Consider the following 25516-nt stretch of genomic DNA (forward strand, 5'->3'; position numbering starts at 1 on the left):
CGGCGGGTGACAAGAAAGGCAATGTCCAAAGTCAGATTTTCAGTTGCTCCAAGCCCCTTTTGCAACTCTGCTGCTGATAGCGCTGATGTCCAGACTCTACTCTCAGTGGTATCTCAGTGGGTGGGAAAGTGATCAAAAGTCTCCGCGATAGGCTTGTACGCTTATAGGGTGGACTTGCCCTAACCAAAAGGCTGTCCAAGCATGAGGACAGTGCCCCGTGTGAGGATTGAACTCACAACCTTCAGATTATGAGACTGACGCGCTACCTACTGCGCTAACGAGGCAGTGCTTTTGCCACTGTGCCGCACACGCGCCAGGTAAGTTGGCTCATGGTTTGCTGTCTAGACAGAGCTGATGCCCCCCTCTGGCTCTCGAGCTCCTTTTTCCCCCAGATGCATTCAGCTCTTACCGAACGCCTCCCATATGGTCAAGCGGTCAGGATTCCTGGTTTTCACCCAGGCGGCCCGGGTTCGACTCCCAGTATGGGAACGTCCTGCCTTTTGGCTAAGGTGCGCTCATCAGAATCAAGCTTCCCAGGTGAGCGTACCGGAGCCCAACAAAAGCCTTCTCCTTGGGGGCCTATTAGTGCAGGGGAAGAACGGCTGTTGGCCAGAAAAAGGTCCTCCCTCTGTAATACTGGCTGTTTTCTCTTCGCCCCATCTACAAAAGTTCTCGGCGGGTGACAAGAAAGGCAATGTCCAAAGTCAGATTTTCAGTTGCTCCAAGCCCCTTTTGCAACTCTGCTGCTGATAGCGCTGATGTCCAGACTCTACTCTCAGTGGTATCTCAGTGGGTGGGAAAGTGATCAAAAGTCTCCGCGATAGGCTTGTACGCTTATAGGGTGGACTTGCCCTAACCAAAAGGCTGTCCAAGCATGAGGACAGTGCCCCGTGTGAGGATTGAACTCACGACCTTCAGATTATGAGACTGACGCGCTACTTACTGCGCTAACGAGGCAGTGCTTTTGCCACTGTGCCGCACACGCGCCAGGTAAGTTGGCTCATGGTTTGCTGTCTAGACAGAGCTGATGCCCCCCTCTGGCTCTCGAGCTCCTTTTTCCCCCAGATGCATTCAGCTCTTACCGAATGCCTCCCATATGGTCTAGCGGTCAGGATTCCTGGTTTTCACCCAGGCGGCCCGGGTTCGACTCCCGGTACGGGAACGTCCTGCCTTTTGGCTAAGGTGCGCTCATCAGAATCAAGCTTCCCAGGTGAGCGTACCGGAGCCCAACAAAAGCCTTCTCCTTGGGGGCCTATTAGTGCAGGGGAAGAACGGCTGTTGGCCAGAAAAAGGTCCTCCCTCTGTAATACTGGCTGTTTTCTCTTCGCCCCATCTACAAAAGTTCTCGGCGGGTGACAAGAAAGGCAATGTCCAAAGTCAGATTTTCAGTTGCTCCAAGCCCCTTTTGCAACTCTGCTGCTGATAGCGCTGATGTCCAGACTCTACTCTCAGTGGTATCTCAGTGGGTGGGAAAGTGATCAAAAGTCTCCGCGATAGGCTTGTACGCGTATAGGGTGGACTTGCCCTAACCAAAAGGCTGTCCAAGCATGAGGACAGTGCCCCGTGTGAGGATTGAACTCACGACCTTCAGATTATGAGACTGACGCGCTACCTACTGCGCTAACGAGGCAGTGCTTTTGCCACTGTGCCGCACACGCGCCAGGTAAGTTGGCTCATGGTTTGCTGTCTAGACAGAGCTGATGCCCGCCTCTGGCTCTCGAGCTCCTTTTTCCCCCAGATGCATTCAGCTCTTACCGAACGCCTCCCATATGGTCTAGCGGTCAGGATTCCTGGTTTTCACCCAGGCGGCCCGGGTTCGACTCCTGGTATGGGAACGTCCTTAGCTTTTGGCTAAGGTGCGCTCATCAGAATTAGGGATGCTCATTCGGATTCCACGGAAATGCAATTTCCGAAATTCCGATCGGAAATTGCATTTCCGCATCGGAATGCGGAAATCGTTAATGCAAGTGCGTTAGGCGGATTTCCGCCGGAAATCACGGAAATTCCGCCCGACTTTACCATTGATTTTCTCAAAAACTATGAAGTCTTTTTGAAAACTTTTTTTTGCATCTTGTTCAGGAGATTCTGCTTAATAAACCCTGAAAATTTGGTGTTTCTAGGACTTACGGGGGCTTTGCTATTAACCGCTAAAGTCGGTGGATTTTTACTGTAATGTAAAATGCAGAAAATCCGCATCTGCCTATTTTCTGCATTTACATTACAGTAAAAATACGCCGACTTTAGCGGTTAATAGCAAAGCCCCCGTAAGTCCTAGAAACACCAAATTTTCAGGGTTTATTAAGCAGAATCTCCTGAACAGGATGCAAAAAAAAGTTTTCAAAAAGACCTTATAGTTTTTGAGAAAATTGATGTTAAAGTCGGGCGGAATTTCCGCGATTTCCGGCGGAAATTCCGCATTGGAATGCGGAAATTGGTAGCGGAAAGCGGAATCGGTATTTGGCAATGGCGGAATGCGGATTTACCGCGGAATCGGAAATTGGCATTTCCGACCATCCCTAATCAGAATCAAGCTTCCCAGGTGAGCGTACCGGAGCCCAACAAAAGCCTTCTCCTTGGGGGCCTATTAGTGCAGGGGAAGAACGGCTGTTGGCCAGAAAAAGGTCCTCTCTCTGTAATACTGGCTGTTTTCTCTTCGCCCCATCTACAAAAGTTCTCGGCGGGTGACAAGAAAGGCAATGTCCAAAGTCAGATTTTCAGTTGCTCCAAGCCCCTTTTGCAACTCTGCTGCTGATAGCGCTGATGTCCAGACTCTACTCTCAGTGGTATCTCAGTGGGTGGGAAAGTGATCAAAAGTCTCCGCGATAGGCTTGTACGCTTATAGGGTGGACTTGCCCTAACCAAAAGGCTGTCCAAGCATGAGGACAGTGCCCCGTGTGAGGATTGAACTCACGACCTTCAGATTATGAGACTGACACGCTACCTACTGCGCTAACGAGGCAGTGCTTTTGCCACTGTGCCGCACACGCGCCAGGTAAGTTGGCTCATGGTTTGCTGTCTAGACAGAGCTGATGCCCCCCCTCTGGCTCTCGAGCTCCTTTTTCCCCCAGATGCATTCAGCTCTTACCGAACGCCTCCCATATGGTCAAGCGGTCAGGATTCCTGGTTTTCACCCAGGCGGCCCGGGTTCGACTCCCGGTATGGGAACGTCCTGCCTTTTGGCTAAGGTGCGCTCATCAGAATCAAGCTTCCCAGGTGAGCGTACCGGAGCCCAACAAAAGCCTTCTCCTTGGGGGCCTATTAGTGCAGGGGAAGAACGGCTGTTGGCCAGAAAAAGGTCCTCCCTCTGTAATACTGGCTGTTTTCTCTTCGCCCCATCTACAAAAGTTCTCGGCGGGTGACAAGAAAGGCAATGTCCAAAGTCAGATTTTCAGTTGCTCCAAGCCCCTTTTGCAACTCTTCTGCTGATAGCGCTGATGTCCAGACTCTACTCTCAGTGGTATCTCAGTGGGTGGGAAAGTGATCAAAAGTCTCCGCGATAGGCTTGTACGCTTATAGGGTGGACTTGCCCTAACCAAAAGGCTGTCCAAGCATGAGGACAGTGCCCCGTGTGAGGATTGAACTCACGACCTTCAGATTATGAGACTGACGCGCTACCTACTGCGCTAACGAGGCAGTGCTTTTGCCACTGTGCCGCACACGCGCCAGGTAAGTTGGCTCATGGTTTGCTGTCTAGACAGAGCTGATGCCCCCCCTCTGGCTCTCGAGCTCCTTTTTCCACCAGATGCATTCAGCTCTTACCGAACGCCTCCCATATGGTCAAGCGGTCAGGATTCCTGGTTTTCACCCAGGCGGCCCGGGTTCGACTCCCGGTATGGGAACGTCCTGCCTTTTGGCTAAGGTGCGCTCATCAGAATCAAGCTTCCCAGGTGAGCGTACCGGAGCCCAACAAAAGCCTTCTCCTTGGGGGCCTATTAGTGCAGGGGAAGAACGGCTGTTGGCCAGAAAAAGGTCCTCCCTCTGTAATACTGGCTGTTTTCTCTTCGCCCCATCTACAAAAGTTCTCGGCGGGTGACAAGAAAGGCAATGTCCAAAGTCAGATTTTCAGTTGCTCCAAGCCCCTTTTGCAACTCTGCTGCTGATAGCGCTGATGTCCAGACTCTACTCTCAGTGGTATCTCAGTGGGTGGGAAAGTGATCAAAAGTCTCCGCGATAGGCTTGTACGCTTATAGGGTGGACTTGCCCTAACCAAAAGGCTGTCCAAGCATGAGGACAGTGCCCCGTGTGAGGATTGAACTCACGACCTTCAGATTATGAGACTGACACGCTACCTACTGCGCTAACGAGGCAGTGCTTTTGCCACTGTGCCGCACACGCGCCAGGTAAGTTGGCTCATGGTTTGCTGTCTAGACAGAGCTGATGCCCCCCCCTCTGGCTCTCGAGCTCCTTTTTCCCCCAGATGCATTCAGCCCTTACCGAACGCCTCCCATATGGTCAAGCGGTCAGGATTCCTGGTTTTCACCCAGGCGGCCCGGGTTCGACTCCCGGTATGGGAACGTCCTGCCTTTTGGCTAAGGTGCGCTCATCAGAATCAAGCTTCCCAGGTGAGCGTACCGGAGCCCAACAAAAGCCTTCTCCTTGGGGGCCTATTAGTAGGGATGGTCGGAAATGCCAATTTCCGATTCCGCGGTAAATCCGCATTCCGCCATTGCCAAATACCGATTCCGCTTTCCGCTACCAATTTCCGCATTCCAATGCGGAATTTCCGCCGGAAATCGCGGAAATTCCGCCCGACTTTAACATCAATTTTCTCAAAAACTATAAGGTCTTTTTGAAAACTTTTTTTTGCATCCTGTTCAGGAGATTCTGCTTAATAAACCCTGAAAATTTGGTGTTTCTAGGACTTACGGGGGCTTTGCTATTAACCGCTAAAGTCGGCGTATTTTTACTGTAATGTAAATGCAGAAAATAGGCAGATGCGGATTTTCTGCATTTTACATTACAGTAAAAATCCACCGACTTTAGCGGTTAATAGCAAAGCCCCCGTAAGTCCTAGAAACACCAAATTTTCAGGGTTTATTAAGCAGAATCTCCTGAACAAGATGCAAAAAAAAAGTTTTCAAAAAGACTTCATAGTTTTTGAGAAAATCAATGTTAAAGTCGGGCGGAATTTCCGTGATTTCCGGCGGAAATCCGCCTAACGCACTTGCATTAACGATTTCCGCATTCCGATGCGGAAATGCAATTTCCGATCGGAATTTCGGAAATTGCATTTCCGTGGAATCCGAATGAGCATCCCTAATTCTGATGAGCGCACCTTAGCCAAAAGGCAGGACGTTCCCATACCGGGAGTCGAACCCGGGCCACCTGGGTGAAAACCAGGAATCCTGACCGCTAGACCATATGGGAGGCGTTCGGTAAGAGCTGAATGCATCTGGGGGAAAAAGGAGCTCGAGAGCCAGAGGGGGGCATCAGCTCTGTCTAGACAGCAAACCATGAGCCAACTTACCTGGCGCGTGTGCGGCACAGTGGCAAAAGCACTGCCTCGTTAGCGCAGTAGGTAGCGCGTCAGTCTCATAATCTGAAGGTCGTGAGTTCAATCCTCACACGGGGCACTGTCCTCATGCTTGGACAGCCTTTTGGTTAGGGCAAGTCCACCCTATAAGCGTACAAGCCTATCGCGGAGACTTTTGATCACTTTCCCACCCACTGAGATACCACTGAGAGTAGAGTCTGGACATCAGCGCTATCAGCAGCAGAGTTGCAAAAGGGGCTTGGAGCAACTGAAAATCTGACTTTGGACATTGCCTTTCTTGTCACCCGCCGAGAACTTTTGTAGATGGGGCGAAGAGAAAACAGCCAGTATTACAGAGGGAGGACCTTTTTCTGGCCAACAGCCGTTCTTCCCCTGCACTAATAGGCCCCCAAGGAGAAGGCTTTTGTTGGGCTCCGGTACGCTCACCTGGGAAGCTTGATTCTGATGAGCGCACCTTAGCCAAAAGGCAGGACGTTCCCGTACCGGGAGTCGAACCCGGGCCGCCTGGGTGAAAACCAGGAATCCTGACCGCTAGACCATATGGGAGGCGTTCGGTAAGAGCTGAATGCATCTGGGGGAAAAAGGAGCTCGAGAGCCAGAGGGGGGCATCAGCTCTGTCTAGACAGCAAACCATGAGCCAACTTACCTGGCGCGTGTGCGGCACAGTGGCAAAAGCACTGCCTCGTTAGCGCAGTAGGTAGCGCGTCAGTCTCATAATCTGAAGGTCGTGAGTTCAATCCTCACACGGGGCACTGTCCTCATGCTTGGACAGCCTTTTGGTTAGGGCAAGTCCACCCTATAAGCGTACAAGCCTATCGCGGAGACTTTTGATCACTTTCCCACCCACTGAGATACCACTGAGAGTAGAGTCTGGACATCAGCGCTATCAGCAGCAGAGTTGCAAAAGGGGCTTGGAGCAACTGAAAATCTGACTTTGGACATTGCCTTTCTTGTCACCCGCCGAGAACTTTTGTAGATGGGGCGAAGAGAAAACAGCCAGTATTACAGAGGGAGGACCTTTTTCTGGCCAACAGCCGTTCTTCCCCTGCACTAATAGGCCCCCAAGGAGAAGGCTTTTGTTGGGCTCCGGTACGCTCACCTGGGAAGCTTGATTCTGATGAGCGCACCTTAGCCAAAAGGCAGGACGTTCCCATACCGGGAGTCGAACCCAGGCCGCCTGGGTGAAAACCAGGAATCCTGACCGCTTGACCATATGGGAGGCGTTCGGTAAGAGCTGAATGCATCTGGGGGAAAAAGGAGCTCGAGAGCCAGAGGGGGGCATCAGCTCTGTCTAGACAGCAAACCATGAGCCAACTTACCTGGCGCGTGTGCGGCACAGTGGCAAAAGCACTGCCTCGTTAGCGCAGTAAGTAGCGCGTCAGTCTCATAATCTGAAGGTCGTGAGTTCAATCCTCACACGGGGCACTGTCCTCATGCTTGGACAGCCTTTTGGTTAGGGCAAGTCCACCCTATAAGCGTACAAGCCTATCGCGGAGACTTTTGATCACTTTCCCACCCACTGAGATACCACTGAGAGTAGAGTCTGGACATCAGCGCTATCAGCAGCAGAGTTGCAAAAGGGGCTTGGAGCAACTGAAAATCTGACTTTGGACATTGCCTTTCTTGTCACCCGCCGAGAACTTTTGTAGATGGGGCGAAGAGAAAACAGCCAGTATTACAGAGGGAGGACCTTTTTCTGGCCAACAGCCGTTCTTCCCCTGCACTAATAGGCCCCCAAGGAGAAGGCTTTTGTTGGGCTCCGGTACGCTCACCTGGGAAGCTTGATTCTGATGAGCGCACCTTAGCCAAAAGGCAGGACGTTCCCGTACCGGGAGTCGAACCCGGGCCGCCTGGGTGAAAACCAGGAATCCTGACCGCTAGACCATATGGGAGGCGTTCGGTAAGAGCTGAATGCATCTGGGGGAAAAAGGAGCTCGAGAGCCAGAGGGGGGCATCAGCTCTGTCTAGACAGCAAACCATGAGCCAACTTACCTGGCGCGTGTGCGGCACAGTGGCAAAAGCACTGCCTCGTTAGCGCAGTAGGTAGCGCGTCAGTCTCATAATCTGAAGGTCGTGAGTTCAATCCTCACACGGGGCACTGTCCTCATGCTTGGACAGCCTTTTGGTTAGGGCAAGTCCACCCTATAAGCGTACAAGCCTATCGCGGAGACTTTTGATCACTTTCCCACCCACTGAGATACCACTGAGAGTAGAGTCTGGACATCAGCGCTATCAGCAGCAGAGTTGCAAAAGGGGCTTGGAGCAACTGAAAATCTGACTTTGGACATTGCCTTTCTTGTCACCCGCCGAGAACTTTTGTAGATGGGGCGAAGAGAAAACAGCCAGTATTACAGAGGGAGGACCTTTTTCTGGCCAACAGCCGTTCTTCCCCTGCACTAATAGGCCCCCAAGGAGAAGGCTTTTGTTGGGCTCCGGTACGCTCACCTGGGAAGCTTGATTCTGATGAGCGCACCTTAGCCAAAAGGCAGGACGTTCCCATACCGGGAGTCGAACCCAGGCCGCCTGGGTGAAAACCAGGAATCCTGACCGCTTGACCATATGGGAGGCGTTCGGTAAGAGCTGAATGCATCTGGGGGAAAAAGGAGCTCGAGAGCCAGAGGGGGGCATCAGCTCTGTCTAGACAGCAAACCATGAGCCAACTTACCTGGCGCGTGTGCGGCACAGTGGCAAAAGCACTGCCTCGTTAGCGCAGTAAGTAGCGCGTCAGTCTCATAATCTGAAGGTCGTGAGTTCAATCCTCACACGGGGCACTGTCCTCATGCTTGGACAGCCTTTTGGTTAGGGCAAGTCCACCCTATAAGCGTACAAGCCTATCGCGGAGACTTTTGATCACTTTCCCACCCACTGAGATACCACTGAGAGTAGAGTCTGGACATCAGCGCTATCAGCAGCAGAGTTGCAAAAGGGGCTTGGAGCAACTGAAAATCTGACTTTGGACATTGCCTTTCTTGTCACCCGCCGAGAACTTTTGTAGATGGGGCGAAGAGAAAACAGCCAGTATTACAGAGGGAGGACCTTTTTCTGGCCAACAGCCGTTCTTCCCCTGCACTAATAGGCCCCCAAGGAGAAGGCTTTTGTTGGGCTCCGGTACGCTCACCTGGGAAGCTTGATTCTGATGAGCGCACCTTAGCCAAAAGGCAGGACGTTCCCGTACCGGGAGTCGAACCCGGGCCGCCTGGGTGAAAACCAGGAATCCTGACCGCTAGACCATATGGGAGGCGTTCGGTAAGAGCTGAATGCATCTGGGGGAAAAAGGAGCTCGAGAGCCAGAGGGGGGCATCAGCTCTGTCTAGACAGCAAACCATGAGCCAACTTACCTGGCGCGTGTGCGGCACAGTGGCAAAAGCACTGCCTCGTTAGCGCAGTAGGTAGCGCGTCAGTCTCATAATCTGAAGGTCGTGAGTTCAATCCTCACACGGGGCACTGTCCTCATGCTTGGACAGCCTTTTGGTTAGGGCAAGTCCACCCTATAAGCGTACAAGCCTATCGCGGAGACTTTTGATCACTTTCCCACCCACTGAGATACCACTGAGAGTAGAGTCTGGACATCAGCGCTATCAGCAGCAGAGTTGCAAAAGGGGCTTGGAGCAACTGAAAATCTGACTTTGAACATTGCCTTTCTTGTCACCCGCCGAGAACTTTTGTAGATGGGGCGAAGAGAAAACAGCCAGTATTACAGAGGGAGGACCTTTTTCTGGCCAACAGCCGTTCTTCCCCTGCACTAATAGGCCCCCAAGGAGAAGGCTTTTGTTGGGCTCCGGTACGCTCACCTGGGAAGCTTGATTCTGATGAGCGCACCTTAGCCAAAAGGCAGGACGTTCCCGTACCGGGAGTCGAACCCGGGCCGCCTGGGTGAAAACCAGGAATCCTGACCGCTAGACCATATGGGAGGCGTTCGGTAAGAGCTGAATGCATCTGGGGGAAAAAGGAGCTCGAGAGCCAGAGGGGGGCATCAGCTCTGTCTAGACAGCAAACCATGAGCCAACTTACCTGGCGCGTGTGCGGCACAGTGGCAAAAGCACTGCCTCGTTAGCGCAGTAGGTAGCGCGTCAGTCTCATAATCTGAAGGTCGTGAGTTCAATCCTCACACGGGGCACTGTCCTCATGCTTGGACAGCCTTTTGGTTAGGGCAAGTCCACCCTATAAGCGTACAAGCCTATCGCGGAGACTTTTGATCACTTTCCCACCCACTGAGATACCACTGAGAGTAGAGTCTGGACATCAGCGCTATCAGCAGCAGAGTTGCAAAAGGGGCTTGGAGCAACTGAAAATCTGACTTTGGACATTGCCTTTCTTGTCACCCGCCGAGAACTTTTGTAGATGGGGCGAAGAGAAAACAGCCAGTATTACAGAGGGAGGACCTTTTTCTGGCCAACAGCCGTTCTTCCCCTGCACTAATAGGCCCCCAAGGAGAAGGCTTTTGTTGGGCTCCGGTACGCTCACCTGGGAAGCTTGATTCTGATGAGCGCACCTTAGCCAAAAGGCAGGACGTTCCCATACCGGGAGTCGAACCCGGGCCGCCTGGGTGAAAACCAGGAATCCTGACCGCTTGACCATATGGGAGGCGTTCGGTAAGAGCTGAATGCATCTGGGGGGAAAAGGAGCTCGAGAGCCAGAGGGGGGCATCAGCTCTGTCTAGACAGCAAACCATGAGCCAACTTACCTGGCGCGTGTGCGGCACAGTGGCAAAAGCACTGCCTCGTTAGCGCAGTAGGTAGCGTGTCAGTCTCATAATCTGAAGGTCGTGAGTTCAATCCTCACACGGGGCACTGTCCTCATGCTTGGACAGCCTTTTGGTTAGGGCAAGTCCACCCTATAAGCGTACAAGCCTATCGCGGAGACTTTTGATCACTTTCCCACCCACTGAGATACCACTGAGAGTAGAGTCTGGATATCAGCGCTATCAGCAGCAGAGTTGCAAAAGGGGCTTGGAGCAACTGAAAATCTGACTTTGGACATTGCCTTTCTTGTCACCCGCCGAGAACTTTTGTAGATGGGGCGAAGAGAAAACAGCCAGTATTACAGAGAGAGGACCTTTTTCTGGCCAACAGCCGTTCTTCCCCTGCACTAATAGGCCCCCAAGGAGAAGGCTTTTGTTGGGCTCCGGTACGCTCACCTGGGAAGCTTGATTCTGATGAGCGCACCTTAGCCAAAAGGCAGGACGTTCCCGTACCGGGAGTCGAACCCGGGCCGCCTGGGTGAAAACCAGGAATCCTGACCGCTAGACCATATGGGAGGCGTTCGGTAAGAGCTGAATGCATCTGGGGGAAAAAGGAGCTCGAGAGCCAGAGGGGGGCATCAGCTCTGTCTAGACAGCAAACCATGAGCCAACTTACCTGGCGCGTGTGCGGCACAGTGGCAAAAGCACTGCCTCGTTAGCGCAGTAGGTAGCGCGTCAGTCTCATAATCTGAAGGTCGTGAGTTCAATCCTCACACGGGGCACTGTCCTCATGCTTGGACAGCCTTTTGGTTAGGGCAAGTCCACCCTATAAGCGTACAAGCCTATCGCGGAGACTTTTGATCACTTTCCCACCCACTGAGATACCACTGAGAGTAGAGTCTGGACATCAGCGCTATCAGCAGCAGAGTTGCAAAAGGGGCTTGGAGCAACTGAAAATCTGACTTTGGACATTGCCTTTCTTGTCACCCGCCGAGAACTTTTGTAGATGGGGCGAAGAGAAAACAGCCAGTATTACAGAGGGAGGACCTTTTTCTGGCCAACAGCCGTTCTTCCCCTGCACTAATAGGCCCCCAAGGAGAAGGCTTTTGTTGGGCTCCGGTACGCTCACCTGGGAAGCTTGATTCTGATGAGCGCACCTTAGCCAAAAGGCAGGACGTTCCCATACCGGGAGTCGAACCCGGGCCGCCTGGGTGAAAACCAGGAATCCTGACCGCTTGACCATATGGGAGGCGTTCGGTAAGAGCTGAATGCATCTGGGGGGAAAAGGAGCTCGAGAGCCAGAGGGGGGCATCAGCTCTGTCTAGACAGCAAACCATGAGCCAACTTACCTGGCGCGTGTGCGGCACAGTGGCAAAAGCACTGCCTCGTTAGCGCAGTAGGTAGCGTGTCAGTCTCATAATCTGAAGGTCGTGAGTTCAATCCTCACACGGGGCACTGTCCTCATGCTTGGACAGCCTTTTGGTTAGGGCAAGTCCACCCTATAAGCGTACAAGCCTATCGCGGAGACTTTTGATCACTTTCCCACCCACTGAGATACCACTGAGAGTAGAGTCTGGATATCAGCGCTATCAGCAGCAGAGTTGCAAAAGGGGCTTGGAGCAACTGAAAATCTGACTTTGGACATTGCCTTTCTTGTCACCCGCCGAGAACTTTTGTAGATGGGGCGAAGAGAAAACAGCCAGTATTACAGAGAGAGGACCTTTTTCTGGCCAACAGCCGTTCTTCCCCTGCACTAATAGGCCCCCAAGGAGAAGGCTTTTGTTGGGCTCCGGTACGCTCACCTGGGAAGCTTGATTCTGATGAGCGCACCGTAGCCAAAAGGCAGGACATTCCCATACCGGGAGTCGAACCCGGGCCGCCTGGGTGAAAACCAGGAATCCTGACCGCTAGACCATATGGGAGGCGTTCGGTAAGAGCTGAATGCATCTGGGGGAAAAAGGAGCTCGAGAGCCAGAGGGGGGCATCAGCTCTGTCTAGACAGCAAACCATGAGCCAACTTACCTGGCACGTGTGCGGCACAGTGGCAAAAGCACTGCCTCGTTAGCGCAGTAGGTAGCGCGTCAGTCTCATAATCTGAAGGTCGTGAGTTCAATCCTCACACGGGGCACTGTCCTCATGCTTGGACAGCCTTTTGGTTAGGGCAAGTCCACCCTATAAGCGTACAAGCCTATCGCGGAGACTTTTGATCACTTTCCCACCCACTGAGATACCACTGAGAGTAGAGTCTGGACATCAGCGCTATCAGCAGCAGAGTTGCAAAAGGGGCTTGGAGCAACTGAAAATCTGACTTTGGACATTGCCTTTCTTGTCACCCGCCGAGAACTTTTGTAGATGGGGCGAAGAGAAAACAGACAGTATTACAGAGGGAGGACCTTTTTCTGGCCAACAGCCGTTCTTCCCCTGCACTAATAGGCCCCCAAGGAGAAGGCTTTTGTTGGGCTCCGGTACGCTCACCTGGGAAGCTTGATTCTGATGAGCGCACCTTAGCCAAAAGGCAGGACGTTCCCATACCGGGAGTCGAACCCGGGCCGCCTGGGTGAAAACCAGGAATCCTGACCGCTAGACCATATGGGAGGCGTTCGGTAAGAGCTGAATGCATCTGGGGGAAAAAGGAGCTCGAGAGCCAGAGGGGGGCATCAGCTCTGTCTAGACAGCAAACCATGAGCCAACTTACCTGGCGCGTGTGCGGCACAGTGGCAAAAGCACTGCCTCGTTAGCGCAGTAGGTAGCGTGTCAGTCTCATAATCTGAAGGTCGTGAGTTCAATCCTCACACGGGGCACTGTCCTCATGCTTGGACAGCCTTTTGGTTAGGGCAAGTCCACCCTATAAGCGTACAAGCCTATCGCGGAGACTTTTGATCACTTTCCCACCCACTGAGATACCACTGAGAGTAGAGTCTGGACATCAGCGCTATCAGCAGCAGAGTTGCAAAAGGGGCTTGGAGCAACTGAAAATCTGACTTTGGACATTGCCTTTCTTGTCACCCGCCGAGAACTTTTGTAGATGGGGCGAAGAGAAAACAGCCAGTATTACAGAGGGAGGACCTTTTTCTGGCCAACAGCCGTTCTTCCCCTGCACTAATAGGCCCCCAAGGAGAAGGCTTTTGTTGGGCTCCGGTACGCTCACCTGGGAAGCTTGATTCTGATGAGCGCACCTTAGCCAAAAGGCAGGACGTTCCCATACCGGGAGTCGAACCCGGGCCGCCTGGGTGAAAACCAGGAATCCTGACCGCTAGACCATATGGGAGGCGTTCGGTAAGAGCTGAATGCATCTGGGGGAAAAAGGAGCTCGAGAGCCAGAGGGGGGCATCAGCTCTGTCTAGACAGCAAACCATGAGCCAACTTACCTGGCACGTGTGCGGCACAGTGGCAAAAGCACTGCCTCGTTAGCGCAGTAGGTAGCGCATCAGTCTCATAATCTGAAGGTCGTGAGTTCAATCCTCACACGGGGCACTGTCCTCATGCTTGGACAGCCTTTTGGTTAGGGCAAGTCCACCCTATAAGCGTACAAGCCTATCGCGGAGACTTTTGATCACTTTCCCACCCACTGAGATACCACTGAGAGTAGAGTCTGGACATCAGCGCTATCAGCAGCAGAGTTGCAAAAGGGGCTTGGAGCAACTGAAAATCTGACTTTGGACATTGCCTTTCTTGTCACCCGCCGAGAACTTTTGTAGATGGGGCGAAGAGAAAACAGCCAGTATTACAGAGGGAGGACCTTTTTCTGGCCAACAGCCGTTCTTCCCCTGCACTAATAGGCCCCCAAGGAGAAGGCTTTTGTTGGGCTCCGGTACGCTCACCTGGGAAGCTTGATTCTGATGAGCGCACCTTAGCCAAAAGGAAGGACGTTCCCATACCGGGAGTCGAACCCGGGCCGCCTGGGTGAAAACCAGGAATCCTGACCGCTTGACCATATGGGAGGCGTTCGGTAAGAGCTGAATGCATCTGGGGGAAAAAGGAGCTCGAGAGCCAGAGGGGGGCATCAGCTCTGTCTAGACAGCAAACCATGAGCCAACTTACCTGGCGCGTGTGCGGCACAGTGGCAAAAGCACTGCCTCGTTAGCGCAGTAGGTAGCGCGTCAGTCTCATAATCTGAAGGTCGTGAGTTCAATCCTCACACGGGGCACTGTCCTCATGCTTGGACAGCCTTTTGGTTAGGGCAAGTCCACCCTATAAGCGTACAAGCCTATCGCAGAGACTTTTGATCACTTTCCCACCCACTGAGATACCACTGAGAGTAGAGTCTGGACATCAGCGCTATCAGCAGCAGAGTTGCAAAAGGGGCTTGGAGCAACTGAAAATCTGACTTTGGACATTGCCTTTCTTGTCACCCGCCGAGAACTTTTGTAGATGGGGCAAAGAGAAAACAGCCAGTATTACAGAGAGAGGACCTTTTTCTGGCCAACAGCCGTTCTTCCCCTGCACTAATAGGCCCCCAAGGAGAAGGCTTTTGTTGGGCTCCGGTACGCTCACCTGGGAAGCTTGATTCTGATTAGGGATGGTCGGAAATGCCAATTTCCGATTCCGCGGTAAATCCGCATTCCGCCATTGCCAAATACCGATTCCGCTTTCCGCTACCAATTTCCGCATTCCAATGCGGAATTTCCGCCGGAAATCGCGGAAATTCCGCCCGACTTTAACATCAATTTTCTCAAAAACTATAAGGTCTTTTTGAAAACTTTTTTTTGCATCCTGTTCAGGAGATTCTGCTTAATAAACCCTGAAAATTTGGTGTTTCTAGGACTTACGGGGGCTTTGCTATTAACCGCTAAAGTCGGCGTATTTTTACTGTAATGTAAATGCAGAAAATAGGCAGATGCGGATTTTCTGCATTTTACATTACAGTAAAAATCCACCGACTTTAGCGGTTAATAGCAAAGCCCCCGTAAGTCCTAGAAACACCAAATTTTCAGGGTTTATTAAGCAGAATCTCCTGAACAAGATGCAAAAAAAAAGTTTTCAAAAAGACTTCATAGTTTTTGAGAAAATCAATGTTAAAGTCGGGCGGAATTTCCGTGATTTCCGGCGGAAATCCGCCTAACGCACTTGCATTAACGATTTCCGCATTCCGATGCGGAAATGCAATTTCCGATCGGAATTTCGGAAATTGCATTTCCGTGGAATCCGAATGAGCATCCCTAATTCTGATGAGCGCACCTTAGCCAAAAGGCAGGACGTTCCCATACCGGGAGTCGAACCCGGGCCACCTGGGTGAAAACCAGGAATCCTGACCGCTAGACCATATGGGAGTAGGGATGGTCGGAAATGCCAATTTCCGATTCCGCGGTAAATCCGCATTCCGCCATTGCCAAATACCGATTCCGCTTTCCGCTACCAATTTCCGCATTCCAATGCGGAATTTCCGCCGGAAATCGCGGAAATTCCGCCCGACTTTAACATCAATTTTCTCAAAAACTATAAGGTCTTTTTGAAAACTTTTTTTTGCATCCTGTTCAGGAGATTCTGCTTAATAAACCCTGAAAATTTGGTGTTTCTAGGACTTACGGGGGCTTTGCTATTAACCGCTAAAGTCGGCGGATTTTTACTGTAATGTAAATGCAGAAAATAGGCAGATGCGGATTTTCTGCATTTTACATTACAGTAAAAATCCACCGACTTTAGCGGTTAATAGCAAAGCCCCCGTAAGTCCTAGAAACACCAAATTTTCAGGGTTTATTAAGCAGAATCTCCTGAACAAGATGCAAAAAAAAAGTTTTCAAAAAGACTTCATAGTTTTTGAGAAAATCAATGTTAAAGTCGGGCGGAATTTCCGCGATTTCCGGCGGAAATCCGCCTAACGCACTTGCATTAACGATTTCCGCATTCCGATGCGGAAATGCAATTTCCGATCGGAATTTCGGAAATTGCATTTCCGTGGAATCCGAATGAGCATCCCTAATTCTGATGAGCGCACCTTAGCCAAAAGGCAGGACGTTCCCATACCGGGAGTCGAACCCGGGCCACCTGGGTGAAAACCAGGAATCCTGACCGCTAGACCATATGGGAGGCGTTCGGTAAGAGCTGAATGCATCTGGGGGAAAAAGGAGCTCGAGAGCCAGAGGGGGGCATCAGCTCTGTCTAGACAGCAAACCATGAGCCAACTTACCTGGCGCGTGTGCGGCACAGTGGCAAAAGCACTGCCTCGTTAGCGCAGTAGGTAGCGCGTCAGTCTCATAATCTGAAGGTCGTGAGTTCAATCCTCACACGGGGCACTGTCCTCATGCTTGGACAGCCTTTTGGTTAGGGCAAGTCCACCCTATAAGCGTACAAGCCTATCGCGGAGACTTTTGATCACTTTCCCACCCACTGAGATACCACTGAGAGTAGAGTCTGGACATCAGCGCTATCAGCAGCAGAGTTGCAAAAGGGGCTTGGAGCAACTGAAAATCTGACTTTGGACATTGCCTTTCTTGTCACCCGCCGAGAACTTTTGTAGATGGGGCGAAGAGAAAACAGCCAGTATTACAGAGGGAGGACCTTTTTCTGGCCAACAGCCGTTCTTCCCCTGCACTAATAGGCCCCCAAGGAGAAGGCTTTTGTTGGGCTCCGGTACGCTCACCTGGGAAGCTTGATTCTGATGAGCGCACCTTAGCCAAAAGGCAGGACGTTCCCATACCGGGAGTCGAACCCGGGCCGCCTGGGTGAAAACCAGGAATCCTGACCGCTTGACCATATGGGAGGCGTTCGGTAAGAGCTGAATGCATCTGGGGGAAAAAGGAGCTCGAGAGCCAGAGGGGGGGCATCAGCTCTGTCTAGACAGCAAACCATGAGCCAACTTACCTGGCGCGTGTGCGGCACAGTGGCAAAAGCACTGCCTCATTAGCGCAGTAGGTAGCGCGTCAGTCTCATAATCTGAAGGTCGTGAGTTCAATCCTCACACGGGGCACTGTCCTCATGCTTGGACAGCCTTTTGGTTAGGGCAAGTCCACCCTATAAGCGTACAAGCCTATCGCGGAGACTTTTGATCACTTTCCCACCCACTGAGATACCACTGAGAGTAGAGTCTGGACATCAGCGCTATCAGCAGCAGAGTTGCAAAAGGGGCTTGGAGCAACTGAAAATCTGACTTTGGACATTGCCTTTCTTGTCACCCGCCGAGAACTTTTGTAGATGGGGCGAAGAGAAAACAGCCAGTATTACAGAGGGAGGACCTTTTTCTGGCCAACAGCCGTTCTTCCCCTGCACTAATAGGCCCCCAAGGAGAAGGCTTTTGTTGGGCTCCGGTACGCTCACCTGGGAAGCTTGATTCTGATGAGCGCACCTTAGCCAAAAGGCAGGACGTTCCCATACCGGGAGTCAAACCCGGGCCGCCTGGGTGAAAACCAGGAATCCTGACCGCTTGACCATATGGGAGGCGTTCAGTAAGAGCTGAATGCATCTGGGGGAAAAAGGAGCTCGAGAGCCAGAGGGGGGGCATCAGCTCTGTCTAGACAGCAAACCATGAGCCAACTTACCTGGCGCGTGTGCGGCACAGTGGCAAAAGCACTGCCTCGTTAGCGCAGTAGGTAGCGCGTCAGTCTCATAATCTGAAGGTCGTGAGTTCAATCCTCACACGGGGCACTGTCCTCATGCTTGGACAGCCTTTTGGTTAGGGCAAGTCCACCCTATAAGCGTACAAGCCTATCGCGGAGACTTTTGATCACTTTCCCACCCACTGAGATACCACTGAGAGTAGAGTCTGGACATCAGCGCTATCAGCAGCAGAGTTGCAAAAGGGGCTTGGAGCAACTGAAAATCTGACTTTGGACATTGCCTTTCTTGTCACCCGCCGAGAACTTTTGTAGATGGGGCGAAGAGAAAACAGCCAGTATTACAGAGGGAGGACCTTTTTCTGGCCAACAGCCGTTCTTCCCCTGCACTAATAGGCCCCCAAGGAGAAGGCTTTTGTTGGGCTCCGGTACGCTCACCTGGGAAGCTTGATTCTGATGAGCGCACCTTAGCCAAAAGGCAGGACGTTCCCATACCGGGAGTCGAACCCGGGCCGCCTGGGTGAAAACCAGGAATCCTGACCGCTTGACCATATGGGAGGCGTTCGGTAAGAGCTGAATGCATCTGGGGGAAAAAGGAGCTCGAGAGCCAGAGGGGGGGCATCAGCTCTGTCTAGACAGCAAACCATGAGCCAACTTACCTGGCGCGTGTGCGGCACAGTGGCAAAAGCACTGCCTCGTTAGCGCAGTAGGTAGCGCGTCAGTCTCATAATCTGAAGGTCGTGAGTTCAATCCTCACACGGGGCACTGTCCTCATGCTTGGACAGCCTTTTGGTTAGGGCAAGTCCACCCTATAAGCGTACAAGCCTATCGCGGAGACTTTTGATCACTTTCCCACCCACTGAGATACCACTGAGAGTAGAGTCTGGACATCAGCGCTATCAGCAGCAGAGTTGCAAAAGGGGCTTGGAGCAACTGAAAATCTGACTTTGGACATTGCCTTTCTTGTCACCCGCCGAGAACTTTTGTAGATGGGGCGAAGAGAAAACAGCCAGTATTACAGAGAGAGGACCTTTTTCTGGCCAACAGCCGTTCTTCCCCTGCACTAATAGGCCCCCAAGGAGAAGGCTTTTGTTGGGCTCCGGTACGCTCACCTGGGAAGCTTGATTCTGATTAGGGATGGTCGGAAATGCCAATTTCCGATTCCGCGGTAAATCCGCATTCCGCCATTGCCAAATACCGATTCCGCTTTCCGCTACCAATTTCCGCATTCCAATGCAGAATTTCCGCCGGAAATCGCGGAAATTCCGCCCGACTTTAACATCAATTTTCTCAAAAACTATAAGGTCTTTTTGAAAACTTTTTTTTGCATCCTGTTCAGGAGATTCTGCTTAATAAACCCTGAAAATTTGGTGTTTCTAGGACTTACGGGGGCTTTGCTATTAACCGCTAAAGTCGGCGGATTTTTACTGTAATGTAAATGCAGAAAATAGGCAGATGCGGATTTTCTGCATTTTACATTACAGTAAAAATCCACCGACTTTAGCGGTTAATAGCAAAGCCCCCGTAAGTCCTAGAAACACCAAATTTTCAGGGTTTATTAAGCAGAATCTCCTGAACAAGATGCAAAAAAAAAGTTTTCAAAAAGACTTCATAGTTTTTGAGAAAATCAATGTTAAAGTCGGGCGGAATTTCCGCGATTTCCGGCGGAAATCCGCCTAACGCACTTGCATTAACGATTTCCGCATTCCGATGCGGAAATGCAATTTCCGATCGGAATTTCGGAAATTGCATTTCCGTGGAATCCGAATGAGCATCCCTATATGGGAGGCGTTCGGTAAGAGCTGAATGCATCTGGGGGAAAAAGGAGCTCGAGAGCCAGAGGGGGGCATCAGCTCTGTCTAGACAGCAAACCATGAGCCAACTTACCTGGCGCGTGTGCGGCACAGTGGCAAAAGCACTGCCTCGTTAGCGCAGTAGGTAGCGCGTCAGTCTCATAATCTGAAGGTCGTGAGTTCAATCCTCACATGGGGCACTGTCCTCATGCTTGGACAGCCTTTTGGTTAGGGCAAGTCCACCCTATAAGCGTACAAGCCTATCGCGGAGACTTTTGATCACTTTCCCACCCACTGAGATACCACTGAGAGTAGAGTCTGGACATCAGCGCTATCAGCAGCAGAGTTGCAAAAGGGGCTTGGAGCAACTGAAAATCTGACTTTGGACATTGCCTTTCTTGTCACCCGCCGAGAACTTTTGTAGATGGGGCGAAGAGAAAACAGCCAGTATTACAGAGGGAGGACCTTTTTCTGGCCAACAGCCGTTCTTCCCCTGCACTAATAGGCCCCCAAGGAGAAGGCTTTTGTTGGGCTCCGGTACGCTCACCTGGGAAGCTTGATTCTGATGAGCGCACCTTAGCCAAAAGGCAGGACGTTCCCGTACCGGGAGTCGAACCCGGGCCGCCTGGGTGAAAACCAGGAATCCTGACCGCTAGACCATATGGGAGGCGTTCGGTAAGAGCTGAATGCATCTGGGGGAAAAAGGAGCTCGAGAGCCAGAGGGGGGGCATCAGCTCTGTCTAGACAGCAAACCATGAGCCAACTTACCTGGCGCGTGTGCGGCACAGTGGCAAAAGCACTGCCTCATTAGCGCAGTAGGTAGCGCGTCAGTCTCATAATCTGAAGGTCGTGAGTTCAATCCTCACACGGGGCACTGTCCTCATGCTTGGACAGCCTTTTGGTTAGGGCAAGTCCACCCTATAAGCGTACAAGCCTATCGCGGAGACTTTTGATCACTTTCCCACCCACTGAGATACCACTGAGAGTAGAGTCTGGACATCAGCGCTATCAGCAGCAGAGTTGCAAAAGGGGCTTGGAGCAACTGAAAATCTGACTTTGGACATTGCCTTTCTTGTCACCCGCCGAGAACTTTTGTAGATGGGGCGAAGAGAAAACAGCCAGTATTACAGAGGGAGGACCTTTTTCTGGCCAACAGCCGTTCTTCCCCTGCACTAATAGGCCCCCAAGGAGAAGGCTTTTGTTGGGCTCCGGTACGCTCACCTGGGAAGCTTGATTCTGATGAGCGCACCTTAGCCAAAAGGCAGGACGTTCCCATACCGGGAGTCAAACCCGGGCCGCCTGGGTGAAAACCAGGAATCCTGACCGCTTGACCATATGGGAGGCGTTCAGTAAGAGCTGAATGCATCTGGGGGAAAAAGGAGCTCGAGAGCCAGAGGGGGGGCATCAGCTCTGTCTAGACAGCAAACCATGAGCCAACTTACCTGGCGCGTGTGCGGCACAGTGGCAAAAGCACTGCCTCGTTAGCGCAGTAGGTAGCGCGTCAGTCTCATAATCTGAAGGTCGTGAGTTCAATCCTCACACGGGGCACTGTCCTCATGCTTGGACAGCCTTTTGGTTAGGGCAAGTCCACCCTATAAGCGTACAAGCCTATCGCGGAGACTTTTGATCACTTTCCCACCCACTGAGATACCACTGAGAGTAGAGTCTGGACATCAGCGCTATCAGCAGCAGAGTTGCAAAAGGGGCTTGGAGCAACTGAAAATCTGACTTTGGACATTGCCTTTCTTGTCACCCGCCGAGAACTTTTGTAGATGGGGCGAAGAGAAAACAGCCAGTATTACAGAGGGAGGACCTTTTTCTGGCCAACAGCCGTTCTTCCCCTGCACTAATAGGCCCCCAAGGAGAAGGCTTTTGTTGGGCTCCGGTACGCTCACCTGGGAAGCTTGATTCTGATGAGCGCACCTTAGCCAAAAGGCAGGACGTTCCCATACCGGGAGTCGAACCCGGGCCGCCTGGGTGAAAACCAGGAATCCTGACCGCTTGACCATATGGGAGGCGTTCGGTAAGAGCTGAATGCATCTGGGGGAAAAAGGAGCTCGAGAGCCAGAGGGGGGGCATCAGCTCTGTCTAGACAGCAAACCATGAGCCAACTTACCTGGCGCGTGTGCGGCACAGTGGCAAAAGCACTGCCTCGTTAGCGCAGTAGGTAGCGCGTCAGTCTCATAATCTGAAGGTCGTGAGTTCAATCCTCACACGGGGCACTGTCCTCATGCTTGGACAGCCTTTTGGTTAGGGCAAGTCCACCCTATAAGCGTACAAGCCTATCGCGGAGACTTTTGATCACTTTCCCACCCACTGAGATACCACTGAGAGTAGAGTCTGGACATCAGCGCTATCAGCAGCAGAGTTGCAAAAGGGGCTTGGAGCAACTGAAAATCTGACTTTGGACATTGCCTTTCTTGTCACCCGCCGAGAACTTTTGTAGATGGGGCGAAGAGAAAACAGCCAGTATTACAGAGAGAGGACCTTTTTCTGGCCAACAGCCGTTCTTCCCCTGCACTAATAGGCCCCCAAGGAGAAGGCTTTTGTTGGGCTCCGGTACGCTCACCTGGGAAGCTTGATTCTGATTAGGGATGGTCGGAAATGCCAATTTCCGATTCCGCGGTAAATCCGCATTCCGCCATTGCCAAATACCGATTCCGCTTTCCGCTACCAATTTCCGCATTCCAATGCAGAATTTCCGCCGGAAATCGCGGAAATTCCGCCCGACTTTAACATCAATTTTCTCAAAAACTATAAGGTCTTTTTGAAAACTTTTTTTTGCATCCTGTTCAGGAGATTCTGCTTAATAAACCCTGAAAATTTGGTGTTTCTAGGACTTACGGGGGCTTTGCTATTAACCGCTAAAGTCGGCGGATTTTTACTGTAATGTAAATGCAGAAAATAGGCAGATGCGGATTTTCTGCATTTTACATTACAGTAAAAATCCACCGACTTTAGCGGTTAATAGCAAAGCCCCCGTAAGTCCTAGAAACACCAAATTTTCAGGGTTTATTAAGCAGAATCTCCTGAACAAGATGCAAAAAAAAAGTTTTCAAAAAGACTTCATAGTTTTTGAGAAAATCAATGTTAAAGTCGGGCGGAATTTCCGCGATTTCCGGCGGAAATCCGCCTAACGCACTTGCATTAACGATTTCCGCATTCCGATGCGGAAATGCAATTTCCGATCGGAATTTCGGAAATTGCATTTCCGTGGAATCCGAATGAGCATCCCTAATTCTGATTAGGGATGGTCGGAAATGCCAATTTCCGATTCCGCGGTAAATCCGCATTCCGCCATTGCCAAATACCGATTCCGCTTTCCGCTACCAATTTCCGCATTCCAATGCGGAATTTCCGCCGGAAATCGCGGAAATTCCGCCCGACTTTAACATCAATTTTCTCAAAAACTATAAGGTCTTTTTGAAAACTTTTTTTTGCATCCTGTTCAGGAGATTCTGCTTAATAAACCCTGAAAATTTGGTGTTTCTAGGACTTACGGGGGCTTTGCTATTAACCGCTAAAGTCGGCGTATTTTTACTGTAATGTAAATGCAGAAAATAGGCAGATGCGGATTTTCTGCATTTTACATTACAGTAAAAATCCACCGATTTTAGCGGTTAATAGCAAAGCCCCCGTAAGTCCTAGAAACACCAAATTTTCAGGGTTTATTAAGCAGAATCTCCTGAACAAGATGCAAAAAAAAAGTTTTCAAAAAGACTTCATAGTTTTTGAGAAAATCAATGTTAAAGTCGGGCGGAATTTCCGCGATTTCCGGCGGAAATCCGCCTAACGCACTTGCATTAACGATTTCCGCATTCCGATGCGGAAATGCAATTTCCGATCGGAATTTCGGAAATTGCATTTCCGTGGAATCCGAATGAGCATCCCTAATTCTGATGAGCGCACCTTAGCCAAAAGGCAGGACGTTCCCATACCGGGAGTCGAACCCGGGCCGCCTGGGTGAAAACCAGGAATCCTGACCGCTAGACCATATGGGAGGCGTTCGGTAAGAGCTGAATGCATCTGGGGGAAAAAGGAGCTCGAGAGCCAGAGGGGGGGCATCAGCTCTGTCTAGACAGCAAACCATGAGCCAACTTACCTGGCGCGTGTGCGGCACAGTGGCAAAAGCACTGCCTCGTTAGCGCAGTAGGTAGCGTGTCAGTCTCATAATCTGAAGGTCGTGAGTTCAATCCTCACACGGGGCACTGTCCTCATGCTTGGACAGCCTTTTGGTTAGGGTAAGTCCACCCTATAAGCGTACAAGCCTATCGCGGAGACTTTTGATCACTTTCCCACCCACTGAGATACCACTGAGAGTAGAGTCTGGACATCAGCGCTATCAGCAGCAGAGTTGCAAAAGGGGCTTGGAGCAACTGAAAATCTGACTTTGGACATTGCCTTTCTTGTCACCCGCCGAGAACTTTTGTAGATGGGGCGAAGAGAAAACAGCCAGTATTACAGAGAGAGGACCTTTTTCTGGCCAACAGCCGTTCTTCCCCTGCACTAATAGGCCCCCAAGGAGAAGGCTTTTGTTGGGCTCCGGTACGCTCACCTGGGAAGCTTGATTCTGATGAGCGCACCTTAGCCAAAAGGCAGGACATTCCCGTACCGGGAGTCGAACCCGGGCCACCTGGGTGAAAACCAGGAATCCTGACCGCTAGACCATATGGGAGGCGTTGGGTAAGAGGTGAATGCATCTGGGGGAAAAAGGAGCTCGAGAGCCAGAGGGGGGCATCAGCTCTGTCTAGACAGCAAACCATGAGCCAACTTACCTGGCGCATGTGCGGCACAGTGGCAAAAGCACTGCGTCGTTAGCGCAGTAGGTAGCGCGTCAGTCTTATAATCTGAAGGTCGTGAGTTCAATCCTCACACGGGGCACTGTCCTCATGCTTGGACAGCCTTTTGGTTAGGGCAAGTCCACCCTATAAGCGTACAAGCCTATCGCGGAGACTTTTGATCACTTTCCCACCCACTGAGATACCACTGAGAGTAGAGTCTGGACATCAGCGCTATCAGCAGCAGAGTTGCAAAAGGGGCTTGGAGCAACTGAAAATCTGACTTTGGACATTGCCTTTCTTGTCACCCGCCGAGAACTTTTGTAGATGGGGCGAAGAGAAAACAGCCAGTATTACAGAGGGAGGACCTTTTTCTGGCCAACAGCCGTTCTTCCCCTGCACTAATAGGCCCCCAAGGAGAAGGCTTTTGTTGGGCTCCGGTACGCTCACCTGGGAAGCTTGATTCTGATGAGCGCACCTTAGCCAAAAGGCAGGACGTTCCCGTACCGGGAGTCGAACCCGGGCCGCCTGGGTGAAAACCAGGAATCCTGACCGCTAGACCATATGGGAGGCGTTCGGTAAGAGCTGAATGCATCTGGGGGAAAAAGGAGCTCGAGAGCCAGAGGGGGGCATCAGCTCTGTCTAGACAGCAAACCATGAGCCAACTTACCTGGCGCGTGTGCGGCACAGTGGCAAAAGCACTGCCTCGTTAGCGCAGTAGGTAGCGTGTCAGTCTCATAATCTGAAGGTCGTGAGTTCAATCCTCACACGGGGCACTGTCCTCATGCTTGGACAGCCTTTTGGTTAGGGCAAGTCCACCCTATAAGCGTACAAGCCTATCGCGGAGACTTTTGATCACTTTCCCACCCACTGAGATACCACTGAGAGTAGAGTCTGGACATCAGCGCTATCAGCAGCAGAGTTGCAAAAGGGGCTTGGAGCAACTGAAAATCTGACTTTGGACATTGCCTTTCTTGTCACCCGCCGAGAACTTTTGTAGATGGGGCGAAGAGAAAACAGCCAGTATTACAGAGGGAGGACCTTTTTCTGGCCAACAGCCGTTCTTCCCCTGCACTAATAGGCCCCCAAGGAGAAGGCTTTTGTTGGGCTCCGGTACGCTCACCTGGGAAGCTTGATTCTGATGAGCGCACCTTAGCCAAAAGGCAGGACGTTCCCATACCGGGAGTCGAACCCGGGCCGCTTGGGTGAAAACCAGGAATTCTGACCGCTTGACCATATGGGAGGCGTTCGGTAAGAGCTGAATGCATCTGGGGGAAAAA

At 51.6% G+C, this 25516-nt stretch overlaps 61 non-coding genes across 61 annotated transcripts; 30 read left to right on the top strand and 31 right to left on the bottom strand.

Moving 5' to 3' along the window:
* Window positions 1-211: 211 nt before the first annotated feature.
* TRNAM-CAU (transfer RNA methionine (anticodon CAU)) lies at window positions 212-284 on the bottom strand. Its single transcript has one exon. It is a non-coding gene; the product is annotated as a tRNA-Met (tRNA).
* A 600-nt stretch (window positions 285-884) lies between these two features.
* On the bottom strand, window positions 885-957 carry TRNAM-CAU (transfer RNA methionine (anticodon CAU)). The gene has a single exon. It is a non-coding gene; the product is annotated as a tRNA-Met (tRNA).
* Window positions 958-1090: 133 nt separating this feature from the next.
* On the top strand, window positions 1091-1162 carry TRNAE-UUC (transfer RNA glutamic acid (anticodon UUC)). Its single transcript has one exon. It is a non-coding gene; the product is annotated as a tRNA-Glu (tRNA).
* Window positions 1163-1557: 395 nt separating this feature from the next.
* TRNAM-CAU (transfer RNA methionine (anticodon CAU)) lies at window positions 1558-1630 on the bottom strand. Its single transcript has one exon. It is a non-coding gene; the product is annotated as a tRNA-Met (tRNA).
* Window positions 1631-1763: 133 nt separating this feature from the next.
* TRNAE-UUC (transfer RNA glutamic acid (anticodon UUC)) lies at window positions 1764-1835 on the top strand. The gene has a single exon. It is a non-coding gene; the product is annotated as a tRNA-Glu (tRNA).
* Window positions 1836-2886: 1051 nt separating this feature from the next.
* Window positions 2887-2959, bottom strand: TRNAM-CAU (transfer RNA methionine (anticodon CAU)). The gene has a single exon. It is a non-coding gene; the product is annotated as a tRNA-Met (tRNA).
* A 134-nt stretch (window positions 2960-3093) lies between these two features.
* TRNAE-UUC (transfer RNA glutamic acid (anticodon UUC)) lies at window positions 3094-3165 on the top strand. Its single transcript has one exon. It is a non-coding gene; the product is annotated as a tRNA-Glu (tRNA).
* A 395-nt stretch (window positions 3166-3560) lies between these two features.
* On the bottom strand, window positions 3561-3633 carry TRNAM-CAU (transfer RNA methionine (anticodon CAU)). Its single transcript has one exon. It is a non-coding gene; the product is annotated as a tRNA-Met (tRNA).
* Window positions 3634-3767: 134 nt separating this feature from the next.
* Window positions 3768-3839, top strand: TRNAE-UUC (transfer RNA glutamic acid (anticodon UUC)). Its single transcript has one exon. It is a non-coding gene; the product is annotated as a tRNA-Glu (tRNA).
* A 395-nt stretch (window positions 3840-4234) lies between these two features.
* TRNAM-CAU (transfer RNA methionine (anticodon CAU)) lies at window positions 4235-4307 on the bottom strand. The gene has a single exon. It is a non-coding gene; the product is annotated as a tRNA-Met (tRNA).
* Window positions 4308-4442: 135 nt separating this feature from the next.
* TRNAE-UUC (transfer RNA glutamic acid (anticodon UUC)) lies at window positions 4443-4514 on the top strand. Its single transcript has one exon. It is a non-coding gene; the product is annotated as a tRNA-Glu (tRNA).
* Window positions 4515-5295: 781 nt separating this feature from the next.
* Window positions 5296-5367, bottom strand: TRNAE-UUC (transfer RNA glutamic acid (anticodon UUC)). Its single transcript has one exon. It is a non-coding gene; the product is annotated as a tRNA-Glu (tRNA).
* Window positions 5368-5500: 133 nt separating this feature from the next.
* TRNAM-CAU (transfer RNA methionine (anticodon CAU)) lies at window positions 5501-5573 on the top strand. The gene has a single exon. It is a non-coding gene; the product is annotated as a tRNA-Met (tRNA).
* Window positions 5574-5968: 395 nt separating this feature from the next.
* TRNAE-UUC (transfer RNA glutamic acid (anticodon UUC)) lies at window positions 5969-6040 on the bottom strand. The gene has a single exon. It is a non-coding gene; the product is annotated as a tRNA-Glu (tRNA).
* Window positions 6041-6173: 133 nt separating this feature from the next.
* On the top strand, window positions 6174-6246 carry TRNAM-CAU (transfer RNA methionine (anticodon CAU)). Its single transcript has one exon. It is a non-coding gene; the product is annotated as a tRNA-Met (tRNA).
* Window positions 6247-6641: 395 nt separating this feature from the next.
* TRNAE-UUC (transfer RNA glutamic acid (anticodon UUC)) lies at window positions 6642-6713 on the bottom strand. The gene has a single exon. It is a non-coding gene; the product is annotated as a tRNA-Glu (tRNA).
* A 133-nt stretch (window positions 6714-6846) lies between these two features.
* Window positions 6847-6919, top strand: TRNAM-CAU (transfer RNA methionine (anticodon CAU)). The gene has a single exon. It is a non-coding gene; the product is annotated as a tRNA-Met (tRNA).
* A 395-nt stretch (window positions 6920-7314) lies between these two features.
* On the bottom strand, window positions 7315-7386 carry TRNAE-UUC (transfer RNA glutamic acid (anticodon UUC)). Its single transcript has one exon. It is a non-coding gene; the product is annotated as a tRNA-Glu (tRNA).
* A 133-nt stretch (window positions 7387-7519) lies between these two features.
* Window positions 7520-7592, top strand: TRNAM-CAU (transfer RNA methionine (anticodon CAU)). Its single transcript has one exon. It is a non-coding gene; the product is annotated as a tRNA-Met (tRNA).
* A 395-nt stretch (window positions 7593-7987) lies between these two features.
* Window positions 7988-8059, bottom strand: TRNAE-UUC (transfer RNA glutamic acid (anticodon UUC)). Its single transcript has one exon. It is a non-coding gene; the product is annotated as a tRNA-Glu (tRNA).
* Window positions 8060-8192: 133 nt separating this feature from the next.
* On the top strand, window positions 8193-8265 carry TRNAM-CAU (transfer RNA methionine (anticodon CAU)). Its single transcript has one exon. It is a non-coding gene; the product is annotated as a tRNA-Met (tRNA).
* Window positions 8266-8660: 395 nt separating this feature from the next.
* On the bottom strand, window positions 8661-8732 carry TRNAE-UUC (transfer RNA glutamic acid (anticodon UUC)). The gene has a single exon. It is a non-coding gene; the product is annotated as a tRNA-Glu (tRNA).
* Window positions 8733-8865: 133 nt separating this feature from the next.
* Window positions 8866-8938, top strand: TRNAM-CAU (transfer RNA methionine (anticodon CAU)). Its single transcript has one exon. It is a non-coding gene; the product is annotated as a tRNA-Met (tRNA).
* Window positions 8939-9333: 395 nt separating this feature from the next.
* On the bottom strand, window positions 9334-9405 carry TRNAE-UUC (transfer RNA glutamic acid (anticodon UUC)). Its single transcript has one exon. It is a non-coding gene; the product is annotated as a tRNA-Glu (tRNA).
* Window positions 9406-9538: 133 nt separating this feature from the next.
* TRNAM-CAU (transfer RNA methionine (anticodon CAU)) lies at window positions 9539-9611 on the top strand. Its single transcript has one exon. It is a non-coding gene; the product is annotated as a tRNA-Met (tRNA).
* Window positions 9612-10006: 395 nt separating this feature from the next.
* On the bottom strand, window positions 10007-10078 carry TRNAE-UUC (transfer RNA glutamic acid (anticodon UUC)). Its single transcript has one exon. It is a non-coding gene; the product is annotated as a tRNA-Glu (tRNA).
* Window positions 10079-10211: 133 nt separating this feature from the next.
* On the top strand, window positions 10212-10284 carry TRNAM-CAU (transfer RNA methionine (anticodon CAU)). Its single transcript has one exon. It is a non-coding gene; the product is annotated as a tRNA-Met (tRNA).
* Window positions 10285-10679: 395 nt separating this feature from the next.
* Window positions 10680-10751, bottom strand: TRNAE-UUC (transfer RNA glutamic acid (anticodon UUC)). The gene has a single exon. It is a non-coding gene; the product is annotated as a tRNA-Glu (tRNA).
* A 133-nt stretch (window positions 10752-10884) lies between these two features.
* TRNAM-CAU (transfer RNA methionine (anticodon CAU)) lies at window positions 10885-10957 on the top strand. Its single transcript has one exon. It is a non-coding gene; the product is annotated as a tRNA-Met (tRNA).
* Window positions 10958-11352: 395 nt separating this feature from the next.
* Window positions 11353-11424, bottom strand: TRNAE-UUC (transfer RNA glutamic acid (anticodon UUC)). The gene has a single exon. It is a non-coding gene; the product is annotated as a tRNA-Glu (tRNA).
* A 133-nt stretch (window positions 11425-11557) lies between these two features.
* On the top strand, window positions 11558-11630 carry TRNAM-CAU (transfer RNA methionine (anticodon CAU)). The gene has a single exon. It is a non-coding gene; the product is annotated as a tRNA-Met (tRNA).
* Window positions 11631-12025: 395 nt separating this feature from the next.
* Window positions 12026-12097, bottom strand: TRNAE-UUC (transfer RNA glutamic acid (anticodon UUC)). The gene has a single exon. It is a non-coding gene; the product is annotated as a tRNA-Glu (tRNA).
* A 133-nt stretch (window positions 12098-12230) lies between these two features.
* Window positions 12231-12303, top strand: TRNAM-CAU (transfer RNA methionine (anticodon CAU)). Its single transcript has one exon. It is a non-coding gene; the product is annotated as a tRNA-Met (tRNA).
* A 395-nt stretch (window positions 12304-12698) lies between these two features.
* Window positions 12699-12770, bottom strand: TRNAE-UUC (transfer RNA glutamic acid (anticodon UUC)). Its single transcript has one exon. It is a non-coding gene; the product is annotated as a tRNA-Glu (tRNA).
* A 133-nt stretch (window positions 12771-12903) lies between these two features.
* TRNAM-CAU (transfer RNA methionine (anticodon CAU)) lies at window positions 12904-12976 on the top strand. The gene has a single exon. It is a non-coding gene; the product is annotated as a tRNA-Met (tRNA).
* A 395-nt stretch (window positions 12977-13371) lies between these two features.
* Window positions 13372-13443, bottom strand: TRNAE-UUC (transfer RNA glutamic acid (anticodon UUC)). Its single transcript has one exon. It is a non-coding gene; the product is annotated as a tRNA-Glu (tRNA).
* Window positions 13444-13576: 133 nt separating this feature from the next.
* TRNAM-CAU (transfer RNA methionine (anticodon CAU)) lies at window positions 13577-13649 on the top strand. Its single transcript has one exon. It is a non-coding gene; the product is annotated as a tRNA-Met (tRNA).
* A 395-nt stretch (window positions 13650-14044) lies between these two features.
* TRNAE-UUC (transfer RNA glutamic acid (anticodon UUC)) lies at window positions 14045-14116 on the bottom strand. The gene has a single exon. It is a non-coding gene; the product is annotated as a tRNA-Glu (tRNA).
* A 133-nt stretch (window positions 14117-14249) lies between these two features.
* TRNAM-CAU (transfer RNA methionine (anticodon CAU)) lies at window positions 14250-14322 on the top strand. The gene has a single exon. It is a non-coding gene; the product is annotated as a tRNA-Met (tRNA).
* A 1051-nt stretch (window positions 14323-15373) lies between these two features.
* On the bottom strand, window positions 15374-15445 carry TRNAE-UUC (transfer RNA glutamic acid (anticodon UUC)). The gene has a single exon. It is a non-coding gene; the product is annotated as a tRNA-Glu (tRNA).
* Window positions 15446-16130: 685 nt separating this feature from the next.
* TRNAE-UUC (transfer RNA glutamic acid (anticodon UUC)) lies at window positions 16131-16202 on the bottom strand. Its single transcript has one exon. It is a non-coding gene; the product is annotated as a tRNA-Glu (tRNA).
* A 133-nt stretch (window positions 16203-16335) lies between these two features.
* Window positions 16336-16408, top strand: TRNAM-CAU (transfer RNA methionine (anticodon CAU)). The gene has a single exon. It is a non-coding gene; the product is annotated as a tRNA-Met (tRNA).
* Window positions 16409-16803: 395 nt separating this feature from the next.
* TRNAE-UUC (transfer RNA glutamic acid (anticodon UUC)) lies at window positions 16804-16875 on the bottom strand. The gene has a single exon. It is a non-coding gene; the product is annotated as a tRNA-Glu (tRNA).
* Window positions 16876-17009: 134 nt separating this feature from the next.
* On the top strand, window positions 17010-17082 carry TRNAM-CAU (transfer RNA methionine (anticodon CAU)). The gene has a single exon. It is a non-coding gene; the product is annotated as a tRNA-Met (tRNA).
* A 395-nt stretch (window positions 17083-17477) lies between these two features.
* On the bottom strand, window positions 17478-17549 carry TRNAE-UUC (transfer RNA glutamic acid (anticodon UUC)). Its single transcript has one exon. It is a non-coding gene; the product is annotated as a tRNA-Glu (tRNA).
* Window positions 17550-17683: 134 nt separating this feature from the next.
* Window positions 17684-17756, top strand: TRNAM-CAU (transfer RNA methionine (anticodon CAU)). The gene has a single exon. It is a non-coding gene; the product is annotated as a tRNA-Met (tRNA).
* Window positions 17757-18151: 395 nt separating this feature from the next.
* Window positions 18152-18223, bottom strand: TRNAE-UUC (transfer RNA glutamic acid (anticodon UUC)). The gene has a single exon. It is a non-coding gene; the product is annotated as a tRNA-Glu (tRNA).
* A 134-nt stretch (window positions 18224-18357) lies between these two features.
* TRNAM-CAU (transfer RNA methionine (anticodon CAU)) lies at window positions 18358-18430 on the top strand. Its single transcript has one exon. It is a non-coding gene; the product is annotated as a tRNA-Met (tRNA).
* Window positions 18431-19585: 1155 nt separating this feature from the next.
* Window positions 19586-19658, top strand: TRNAM-CAU (transfer RNA methionine (anticodon CAU)). Its single transcript has one exon. It is a non-coding gene; the product is annotated as a tRNA-Met (tRNA).
* A 395-nt stretch (window positions 19659-20053) lies between these two features.
* TRNAE-UUC (transfer RNA glutamic acid (anticodon UUC)) lies at window positions 20054-20125 on the bottom strand. Its single transcript has one exon. It is a non-coding gene; the product is annotated as a tRNA-Glu (tRNA).
* A 134-nt stretch (window positions 20126-20259) lies between these two features.
* On the top strand, window positions 20260-20332 carry TRNAM-CAU (transfer RNA methionine (anticodon CAU)). Its single transcript has one exon. It is a non-coding gene; the product is annotated as a tRNA-Met (tRNA).
* A 395-nt stretch (window positions 20333-20727) lies between these two features.
* Window positions 20728-20799, bottom strand: TRNAE-UUC (transfer RNA glutamic acid (anticodon UUC)). The gene has a single exon. It is a non-coding gene; the product is annotated as a tRNA-Glu (tRNA).
* Window positions 20800-20933: 134 nt separating this feature from the next.
* Window positions 20934-21006, top strand: TRNAM-CAU (transfer RNA methionine (anticodon CAU)). Its single transcript has one exon. It is a non-coding gene; the product is annotated as a tRNA-Met (tRNA).
* Window positions 21007-21401: 395 nt separating this feature from the next.
* Window positions 21402-21473, bottom strand: TRNAE-UUC (transfer RNA glutamic acid (anticodon UUC)). Its single transcript has one exon. It is a non-coding gene; the product is annotated as a tRNA-Glu (tRNA).
* Window positions 21474-21607: 134 nt separating this feature from the next.
* Window positions 21608-21680, top strand: TRNAM-CAU (transfer RNA methionine (anticodon CAU)). Its single transcript has one exon. It is a non-coding gene; the product is annotated as a tRNA-Met (tRNA).
* Window positions 21681-23387: 1707 nt separating this feature from the next.
* Window positions 23388-23459, bottom strand: TRNAE-UUC (transfer RNA glutamic acid (anticodon UUC)). The gene has a single exon. It is a non-coding gene; the product is annotated as a tRNA-Glu (tRNA).
* Window positions 23460-23593: 134 nt separating this feature from the next.
* TRNAM-CAU (transfer RNA methionine (anticodon CAU)) lies at window positions 23594-23666 on the top strand. The gene has a single exon. It is a non-coding gene; the product is annotated as a tRNA-Met (tRNA).
* Window positions 23667-24061: 395 nt separating this feature from the next.
* On the bottom strand, window positions 24062-24133 carry TRNAE-UUC (transfer RNA glutamic acid (anticodon UUC)). Its single transcript has one exon. It is a non-coding gene; the product is annotated as a tRNA-Glu (tRNA).
* Window positions 24134-24266: 133 nt separating this feature from the next.
* TRNAI-UAU (transfer RNA isoleucine (anticodon UAU)) lies at window positions 24267-24339 on the top strand. Its single transcript has one exon. It is a non-coding gene; the product is annotated as a tRNA-Ile (tRNA).
* Window positions 24340-24734: 395 nt separating this feature from the next.
* TRNAE-UUC (transfer RNA glutamic acid (anticodon UUC)) lies at window positions 24735-24806 on the bottom strand. Its single transcript has one exon. It is a non-coding gene; the product is annotated as a tRNA-Glu (tRNA).
* Window positions 24807-24939: 133 nt separating this feature from the next.
* On the top strand, window positions 24940-25012 carry TRNAM-CAU (transfer RNA methionine (anticodon CAU)). Its single transcript has one exon. It is a non-coding gene; the product is annotated as a tRNA-Met (tRNA).
* Window positions 25013-25516: the final 504 nt, after the last annotated feature.

Source organism: Hyperolius riggenbachi, chromosome 3, assembly GCF_040937935.1.
Source record: "Hyperolius riggenbachi isolate aHypRig1 chromosome 3, aHypRig1.pri, whole genome shotgun sequence".
NCBI lineage: Eukaryota > Metazoa > Chordata > Amphibia > Anura > Hyperoliidae > Hyperolius > Hyperolius riggenbachi.